The sequence below is a fragment of the Pholcus phalangioides genome, unplaced genomic scaffold (assembly GCF_987345545.1).
Source record: "Pholcus phalangioides strain wild (caught in Gottingen) unplaced genomic scaffold, Ppha-v1.0 ptg000004l_1, whole genome shotgun sequence".
Lineage (NCBI taxonomy): Eukaryota > Metazoa > Arthropoda > Arachnida > Araneae > Pholcidae > Pholcus > Pholcus phalangioides.
In genome coordinates, this window is record NW_028301597.1 from 17231624 (window position 1) to 17242136 (window position 10513).

Consider the following 10513-nt stretch of genomic DNA (forward strand, 5'->3'; position numbering starts at 1 on the left):
TGGAAAAAGTTTTTGCCCGTGGCATTCTTCTGATGTCGTTAGTTTTTCCTTGAATACAATCACAGAATTCCAACAATTGCTCTGCCATCTCATCGACACGTTGGACCTGGTGAAAAGGCTACAGAATTACTGCGCATTTATCCAGATGTTTTTTTTTGTTATGGTTTTAGTGAAATCATGCAGCAGGACTGGACAAATACCCAAAAGTTCACATGCCCGACCGGGCATGGGACTTTAAATAACATATTCTCGAAAAATACTCTTATATATAAATATTATCGGATTTACTTATTTCATTGTAAAAATCACTTCACATTGTTGAAAAAAAAGCTCATATAATAGTTATTCGCATAATCTTCTTTAAAAAAACATAATGTGAACTCACAAAATGTTTAATATAAATCATCATTTGAATCTGCCTTATCGCTACTGTGACTGCTGATATGATGAAAACCAGCAGAGAGTTTCCTAATCATTGCTAGTCAGAAATTGCTTTTAGATTTACAGTCAAATTTATAAATTTTCAGACTATCGATCCTGGTCCTCATAAAAATTAGTGCGGTCAACCAATTGAAAACCTAAAACCAGTCAATCATAATTTTCCACGCTGTTGGTGTCTGAAAAGAAGTTGGGAAGTTGCTATTCATTTTGCTCATGGAATCATAGCCGATTTGCGTTTCTGGACCGGACTTGAACAGCGGAACGAGAGCGGCACGAGGCAGCAAAATATTAAAGGGCCGTAAAAATGAAATAAATTAATATGAATTGCCTACATAATACATCGCAAATGCCTAACAATGTCCTAGCTGTAAATTGAATAAGAATAACTAGTAGTTCCCCTAAATAACAATTATTTCGGAAGTATTATCAACAAACCTTATTATAAAGCATGTCCAAGAAGTCCTTACCTAAGCCTTTTTCTTCTCAACCGGTTATTAAAACATACCTTCAATTGAAAAGGATTCAAATAACTTGCGTATTTTACATGTGTCAAAATTTACTACCCCCTCCCCAGTAAGCTTTCTGAAGACATTCCATTTATATGCCACAAAAATGTCCCATATTCGCCTTATTACGCATCCATGCAATTGTAAAGCCAGGTTTTAATAGGAGCAGGTTTCTACAGCGCGTGCAGCGTAAAAACGCTGATTGGTCAAAAAACCTGAATTTCAGATTATTAACCAATCAGCATTTTCACGTTGCATACGAAGAAGTTCTACTCCTAGGAAAACCCAGCTTAAGAGTGAGTCGTAAAATGACTGATCTTGCATCGCCACCGATAATCAAAACCATGAAAAGTGTTTTAATTTTTTGGTTTTTCACGTGCCTTCGTCGGGCATGTGGTTGGAAAAAAATACATGCCCGGTAAGAATTTTTACATGCCCGGGCATGGCGGGCAATAGATTTGTCCAACCCTGTCATGCAGCTATTATTCCTCACAAAGTTTCAGAAGCAACTTCTGCTATTTCAGTTTCTTGAAACAAAACAAAACGTTTGCAGATCGGGTCATAAATGTGTTCAGTTGGATGGAAAGCTAGCTGCCGTACCAATGATGGGTCTGTCACGTAAGAAAGATGGAAGGCCATGGAAGGACACTGGCTGTGATTGTAATAGTGGCAATGAATGAATGAACGCCAGAACTTTGTCACTAGACTTATCCCGTTGCCGAGATCTCTTCCAGCACTATAGCACTAATAGTACTGGAAGGCCACTATTACTCCTGTAATAGTGGCAGCAGTTTGATTACTCTTGCAATAGTGGCAACGGATGAAACCAGGGAAAGCCTGTGATTTCTGGGAGGTGAATATTTCGAAGATTTCCAGGCTTTATTTGCTCGGTAATGACCTGGAAGTCCACCATTGGAAGTCCAAGAGAAGAGGTCAATTTTTTACTCTCAAACTTTAACAGAAGAAGGCCATCAAAGCAAAAAGCTTGCTCCAACTTTGCGCAACCTATGTCAACCCACATCATCACAGATGAAAAAAAGTACATTGAAGCATTCTTCAACTTCCCGAGTTGATTGGGTGGGCAAATTATCCGGAGAGGCTGCATAGGAATATTTCAAGATCTGGTCACCAGTAAATTCTACAGAGATAACCTACTGGAATTCTTACGTAGTAAAAGACTTGAGCAACGCGTCGTTCTCTCAAGAACGAAACATGGATTTTCCAACAGCATTCAACAATTGCGTAAATTCCAAGGACAGACAAGAGTGCCTTCAAATAAATGCGTTTGATTTCGTTTTTCCCCGACCTCAGCCTATTGGCCAAAAGCGTCATGAGAGTTTGACAAGTTGAAATGTCTTAGGTTCATGTGTGTGGAAATCGTTCCACTGGTAACATCACTTAATTGAATTCATAGTGGCCACAAAGATTGATAGCCTCTGTCGAGGGGGAAAATGGTCATAAACAAATATATTGCATGAATGTACATATTGTATACGTAGATTGTTCTACCTCTATTCTATCAAAAATAGAACAAAAAATCATTGTGAATATTTTATAATTTATTCCATAAGTGGCGATAGTATTTATCTTATGGTCACTGTACGTAGACTTTCATCGTGAGAATACCGGTTCGATCCTCCATCGGCGACACAGCGGCGATCAGCTGAAGTTGGTTTTCTGCAGTTTTCCAACTTCGAGGCCAGAATGCGAGCCGTTCTATTATTTGAAGTCTCTCCTCAGAGAACAATCAGACCTTCAACGCGATAGTTACATGAGATGAAAATTCAAGCATTTATCATCTTCACGACAAAATATGAAGTTATACAGAAGGCAGCACCAATATAACTCGAAATAAGCATAACTCCAACAACATACTAAATTTTAACGTGTGTAAGGAACCTCCGATTTTTTGGGTAAAAATTCGGGAAAAAATTTTCATCCACTATACATTTTTCATTTTAAGGTATATAATTTTTTTTTATTGAACATAGAAACTCTCGTTAAATTCCTCATCACTCTCATCTGATGCATCAACTAGTTCATTATCATCATCACATCTGCTCTCATCGTAAAGAGCAAGAAATTCAGTAATTTGTTCATACCTATACTACTATCCGTGTGTATGAAACCCCTCCCCTACTTTAGAGATTCAATTTTTGGCAAAAAAAGAGGATTCCCTATGCTCTCAATGCCAAAATACACATTAAAAAACCTGGATTGAACGGAACCTGTTTAACGCGGAAACGGAAAGAAAAATTCTACCTTCTTATATATATAACGGAAAATTTCACACAGACACTACAGCTGTGTTCCGCGACCAATAACCAAAAGATCGTATGGAAAAGAGTTGTTAAAGAGTTCTATCGAAATTTTTTATGCAATTCTATTGCTTGCCAATGTGACTTCTACTTTATCCGCCCTCAGAATTAGCAAAAGCCGTTTCCGTGCTTGATGCTATGGTTTAAAAAGCCGTATGTAGTGGTACAGATTTGTTTTCTTAAACTGTAACAAATTTTTTTCTGGAAAAGCAGGCTTTTCTACGAGAGAAATCAGTGTAAGGGTTACACATTTTTTAATGATATGCAAGACTTATATATATATCGTATATACAAAATTTTACACTTTCCTTCATCGCAGTACTGAGCCACCATCATGTTGATATCTCAAGAGATAACACGATGAGTTAATAATACCATCGATATCTGAGATAACGATGGTGACGGCTGAACAGGGCCGGAATTAGAGGAGGAGGGGATAATTGCTTGGCGGGCAAAAGTAAGGGGTGAAAATCATTGAGTTTTACAGTGGGTCGGGGGCAGGAAAGTCATGTTGTCCCCCCCCCCCCATAAAAATCCTAGTTACGGTTCAGGTGCTGAGGATTACCTAAACATACACGATAATGACCGAACTGAACCTGACATGACAGATATTGATACTCTCATTGAAAATTTCAGAAAAGTAAAAAAGAACGTAAATGTCGTCCGTTCAGATGAATAGGGGGGGGGGGGGGAAAGGGAGGCGAGAAGTTTTATACAGATGGCTGTGAAAAACTCTAAACATTCTAGTAATTAATATAATATAGTATACATCATTTTATTTTATGTATATTTAAATTACATTAATTTCAATTAGTTCATTTTAATTTTATTTCAATTACATACGAGGTCATTACATAATTTTACTCATTATGTCTATTGAACCTATATTAAGCGGAAACCTGAGTTCACCGGAAAAAAAATCTCGGTCCCTTGCGATTCCGTTGAAGGCGGGTTTTACTGTATTATGTTACACATATACGCACGCGTAACACGTTCCTGCACGTACCGATTCGTTAGAAATTCTGCAGAGGAATGCGTGCGAGGTGCATGTAAGGTTGAGAAGTAGTGTTCATGTTATGACTACGTACTATATTCCACTAGCTAATCGATTCTCTCACGACTTTTCTAAGAAGGCTCGCCTTAGGCATTACTTTGAACAAATAAATGGCTGACCGATGCGAACGCCTCAATATTTCCCACAGAAAAATGAAGTTGTTTCCTCTTCATCAATAATGGTCCGAGGACGCTTATTCTACCAGTTCTGAATATTTAATTTACTGCTCGTTCCTGGTTTGAAGTATCAGTAAAAAAAATCACTATTTCCCCCACGCTATACGTATAACGTGGTGGCTCTTGTCCGGCAATCATTACTGAAAGATGTCGATTTGCATAACGTCGGGTATGAGAAGAAGAAGAAAAAAAATGTCAAGAAATCGATTACTCGCATCGATTTTATAATAAAGTATCGTTTGCGTGTTCCTTGAAGAAGCAATAAAAATCCTTGTAACAAGTTCGTCGTTCGGTATAGTACAGATATTTATACGGTCCGTATCACATGTGTATAAGCGTATATGCATGTACAGTATATAAGTTCGGAGCTCAACAGAGAGGTTCAAATACGATAAGAAGAGCGTACATCAAAAAAGCAAAGATACATTTCTTTCACCAACAATTGTTGCCCACCTCGTTGGGTATTTTGCCTCTTAAAATGCCAAAACACATTTTCATTTTTGATTTGAAAAATTGGAACATCTGAATAAAAAAAAATCATTACATGATTACATTTTCATGGAAATGAATAAATTTTGTACCTCTTCCCCGATTATTTATATAAACATAGAATGGTGTTGGATCTTAACATGGCGGGTGCAAAAATGAAAGGCATTTCTGCAACCGTGAAATCACGTGTGCCGATCGATATCGTGAAAATACATCGTTCTCTGGTAATCTTTGATTTTCACCGTGGAATCGATTAGTCTTCGGCATGTTGCTGTGATGGTCGAGTGGTCATAATGACGGACTCGCATCGTGAGCACCTAGCCGGTGTCAGAGTGGTGGTCGGCTGAAGTTGGTTTTCTGTGGTTCCCAACTTCGAGGAGCGAACGTGAGTCAATCTCCCCATTAAAAATCTCGCCAAAGAGAGCAGCAACAGGTCTACAATGGTACAAATATTCAGTCATTACATTTCACTCATAGTTGAAAAATAGATGGCAGCACTATAACAAGCATTGCACAGAAACAAACTTCACGCCAGGTTCACGCACATTCCAACACGTACCAATTCGCCGCTGTGGTGGTCGAGTGGTTATAGTGTTGGACTCGCGATGCGAGGATCCGGGTTCGAACCCCACAGTGGTGGTCGGCTGAAGTTGGTTTTCTGTGGTTCCCACCTTCAAGGCGCAAATGCGAGCCGATCTCCCCGTTAAAAAGTCTCGCCACAGAGAGCAACAGTCCTACAACGATAAATCATTCAATCATAACACTTCACTCATAGGTAGAAAAACTGGTGGCAGATGGCAGCACTACACATAACAAGCATTACAGAGAAACAAAAAACTTCACGTCAGGTTCGTAGGCAATTCATTCGAGGGACATTGTGTGGTTTAGTAGTAGTAGTCGTCGTCTTCGACATGTATCTACTTTACCTCACACCAACTTTGGTCATGTATCGCCATACGGTAATTTCCAACCAGTGGAGTTGTTTGGGAAATGAAGTTTCCATCCATCGGTGGTCGCTCCAAAATCGGTAGGTAAAGAACTTGCTTCCGACGTTCTATGCCCGGATTCGAACCCATGGACCTTGATGGTAACCTTCATAGTGGAAGACGAGAATCTTACCACTGCGCCACTTGGCATGTATCTGGATCAAACCTCACCCATGGCTTCCGTTCTGTTGTAAAGTGGTAGTGGCTGACTAACATTTACATAATTTCTTCTTTCTTTTGGCATAACAATACAATCTCTCGATGGGACTCGCATGAAGTACCATTATGTGACATAAAGCCACTGAAAATTACGTATCGTGTGTTATGAGAAGTGCTGTCACCAACTTCCGAATTTGGAAGCAATAAACCGGCGATTTGTGGTCTGTCCCTGACAAGTTTTTTGATTGTGCATTTTTTGATTTGTACATATTTTTTGATTTTCTGTCTCATATCATATTGAGGGAGTGCTTGACTGGTGGGGGACTCATCCAGCAGAGTCACCGACTGGAAATTTTTCGTTCACAGCTAAAATCACTTCGGTGACAGAGCCTGGTTGTGTTCGGTTTACACTGTGTACTCCCTCCTTTCATTGATTGCCATTTTTTGTTATATGTTTTTATTAATTAAACTATATCCATGGACACGTCAGATCCCAAGGATAGACAATGATGTTCTAAAATTGATTTCCATTTATGTAATATCCTTTCATTAATTGTCATTGTATGTTATATCCCTGAGAATGTCAATTCCCAAGGGCATACATTGAGAGGCAGGGGACTGTGGACATCCTCGGGTTTTTTCCTCCGTAATGACCTATATTCTTTTGAATAACCAGCTTATATCCCTTATGGGTGACAGAGCGGTGATCATGGTCGGTGTGTTGTTGTTTACTCCCTCGACTCCCTATCCCTGTTATGAGGGAGTAGTTTGTGTTCATCTGTCAACACGATCACTTCGCCTCCCTTTCCATGAAACATATGTTCAAAAACTTGAGATTTTGAATAGAAAAATCTTAAATTTGATTCAGTTATTTCAATTTAATAGAATGAAATTTCATATCGTTGCTCCCTTGTTATACTTCCAATAAAAATCTTACGTCAAAATCTATAAAAATAAGAAAAGTTCATTGCAACTGATATTAACCATCAGCCTTGCATAACAGTATAAAAAGTATTACCAGTAATAAGTAATATTGAAATCATATTACAGGGCTATATAGTAAAAGGGTCAACTCATTCCTTTAAAGTAGTGCTTGCCGGCTTGTCTCAGTGGGTGTGGTCGCGGAGCTACTGCATGACGTCATTGCTCAAACATTTTTTTAGCAGACATCAGGACACGAAACGTGGTCTTTTTTTTTTTGCATTTTATGATTATACTTCTCTATTAAACGTAAAAATTAAGACACAAAGTAATGCAAAACAGCTTTTTTGGTTTTTTTAGGAATAAAGTTGATGTACCATTTTAACACTTTACCTAAATGTGAAGTAAAAACGAGAAAAATTACTTAGAAGCAATCTACACAAACACTTAACTTTTTGTTTTCTTTATATACTTTCCTCTTATCTGATTTTTCGTGAGACCTTTTGTTACATATCACACATTTTAACCATGTTCCTTCATGGCAATCCTTTGTGTAAAGTCCATTACAAATTGAATATTGGGCATCGTTATCTTCTTCGCCGCAACTGCTGTCGCTGTCGTCAGTTGATACACGTAAAGGCTCTTCATCATCTTCTGAAGATGAGGTTCCGTTTTTCCAATTTATGCTTTTTTTTTTTGAAGTGGTTCCTTTACAGATTTGCCTGATGTTTTTGCAGAAATTGACGGACTTTCAAGTCATCAAGTAGTGTTTCACCCCTTTTTTTCTGTTCCAGAGACTAGACGACGTGTCTCTGGAAAAAAAAAAAAAGCGAGAGCCATTTCATACCCGAACTTTTTATTTCTTTCAGAAAATAGGTGGCATAAATTATTTCTAATGGCAAGTTTTATTCTATTCAATTATTTCTAATGCCATATTTTTTACATCCTTTGTTATGAGTTCATAATAAATTTTATTCATTCGTAAATGATACTCACCATATTGATCCTCTACATCAGAAGATAAAACTTGCCTTCGTCCTTGTACCACATCAAGTCATTTTTTACGTAGGCTTTTATTGTTGATACAGGTACTTTTGAAACCCTTACGATGCTTTCAATAACCACATCTATTTATTTTTCACCGCTATTACCACCTCTTTCATTTTAATCCTTTTCCACGTCTTTCTATGTGGCATCTGGAAAAACAAACAAAACCACTTCGAAAGAGTAAACCAAGAAACAAACAACATCAAAATTTAGCCTATCACAGTCGCTATCACTGCCTCAAATGATATAACATCATTACTTGAATCTTATCGATTATTCTAAAAGTAATGATACCTGTTATTAACTCATCGTACGCGAAAATCAGAAAAATTCCCAGAGAAAAGAAAAAACAACTAAGGTAGCTTCCACAAACAACTACGGAAGAGAAAAGCTTCGTAGTTTCGGTAGTGGCCACCACAGCATTAATCAAGAAGCAACCGTGGTAGACGATATTATTGTTAACGTAGGTGATATTTGGGCCCCCCCCCCCCATTACCCTATAGTAAATGAATTTAGACAGTAATTATGCCAATTTAACGCGATTTTTTTGCCTCAAAGAAAAAAAAAACTTTATCGTTCGATTTCTTTGTATGAGCACCACGTGTAGTATTTCGTCATTCATATTTGAACGTGGGTAGCAGGTGGCTCTGCCTCAGTTTCTTTCTTTTTAATCGCATAAGTGAAGGAGGATTTTCTAAGCCGCGTCTCTTTTGATTTTTGTCTCGAGAATGGCTGTCTGCTTGAAAATGATTTCATCCCTCGCGAAGAGTGATAGATATAGATATTTCAGTCTGAAACGGTCTGACTTGAATCGTTGCGCCGAAAAACGTCCGTGATTTTTCATTCGCGACCGAAATCTCGAGACTGAATCAAGAAATAAACATACATTTAGAAAGAGTTTTTCGGCGCGTTTCCTACTCGTCGTCATCGGGTAATAAATAAATGAAGGCCTGTTCAAAGACACAAAAACGGAGTCTCGGCGAAATGCAAAAAGAAGTGACTCGAGTCCTAAATTTAGCTCGATACGGCTTCTTTTTCTTCTCGTTAGGAGAGGGAGAGGCCCATTCTTTTATTTTATTTTATAATAATAATTACTCTTTTTTTTGTCGACTCCTCTTTCTTTACGAAAAAAGTTTAAAAGGAAAAACGAAACTTAGAGACAAAAAAAAGATGCAGAGGCCGAGGGAATTCTGAGCCGTGACTCATTCACTCGCTGTGTCTGGCCTAAAGGGTAAGACTTCCGAAAATAATCATCAAGGCTGCCACGTTCCCATTAGAAAAAAAAAAAACGAATGTGTATAGTGAGTGCATTCGCCAGGTTTCTGAACTCGTTCACTTCAGAAAATGTGTTGTGTGTGTGTGTGTGTCTAGCATTTCACACGATTCGGTTTGTCTCTGTCTGTCTGCCTGTCGGAGAGTGATTGTATTCGCTGATGTGCCTCATTTCGGGAGACACCCGGCATTTCTAAAAGTGAAGCTTAGATCATCACCAACGACGATGACGATGCTACCTAATTCTTCCAGGACGACGAGATACAATTACTTTTGCTTCCTATGTTTTGATATTTGCCGCCCACGATAACTTCAAACGAGAGTAGAATAGCTCGATTATAATTGCGCTTATTATGGGCCCGAAAAAAACCCCCAGCGAAATTTATCGTCTAGTGAGGTTCTGCATGTCTTTTTCCAAACACGCGTGTAGTATAATAAGACGAAAAAATATCCCGACACAGGTAAAAACATAGACGAGTTCAAAAAAAATGGTTTCTTCCTTTGATTTTCAAACAAAAAAACCGTTTAAGATACCGTGATTTTCTTTTTACCTGATGTGCAGCAGTATTTCATTACGCAGAGTACGTCGTATATGCGCACCAAAGTCTTTTTTCTTTCATGGTCTTACTAGAAAAATATCAAATGGAATGAATATTAATCATTGAAGTGTGAAACTTCTATTTAAAGAAGAAAAAATAATAATCTACATTGTAGAGAAAAAGCTTTAAAATTTCAGAACCATAAAAAAGCTTTTCAAGAAATGGCTGAGTTTTTCTTTACCGGAGAAAATCGCCAACAAAGAGGAAAATATTTATCTCAGTATGAAATATTCTATTTTTTTTAATGTTAAGAAATATTCTTTCAGTCAAATAATCAGAAGAATAATTGATAATGAAATAAACTGAACGTCTAAGCCGTGATCAGGAAGATAATGACCGGTATTCGTTTGCTATCCATTCTGGTTTAATTCGAAATGAAGTTTCCTCTCAGCCTCAAGAAATTTTCGATGTCATCTTCGTCAAGAGTTTTCAAACCGAATTTCAGATTTGCAGGGGAAAAAAAATCCAATTATTTTTCATCACATTCAACTATCAAATGGACAGTGTGTTGCCAATAGTACAAACATTCATCAAATAGAAAGTAG

At 37.8% G+C, this 10513-nt stretch overlaps 1 long non-coding RNA gene across 1 annotated transcript; it reads right to left on the bottom strand.

Moving 5' to 3' along the window:
* Nucleotides 1–7751: 7751 nt before the first annotated feature.
* LOC149086622 (uncharacterized) lies at nucleotides 7752–9995 on the bottom strand. The gene is made up of 3 exons (XR_016192561.1): nucleotides 9921–9995; nucleotides 8047–8246; nucleotides 7752–7862 (listed from the first exon to the last, which is right to left on the bottom strand). It is a non-coding gene; the product is annotated as an uncharacterized LOC149086622 (long non-coding RNA).
* Nucleotides 9996–10513: the final 518 nt, after the last annotated feature.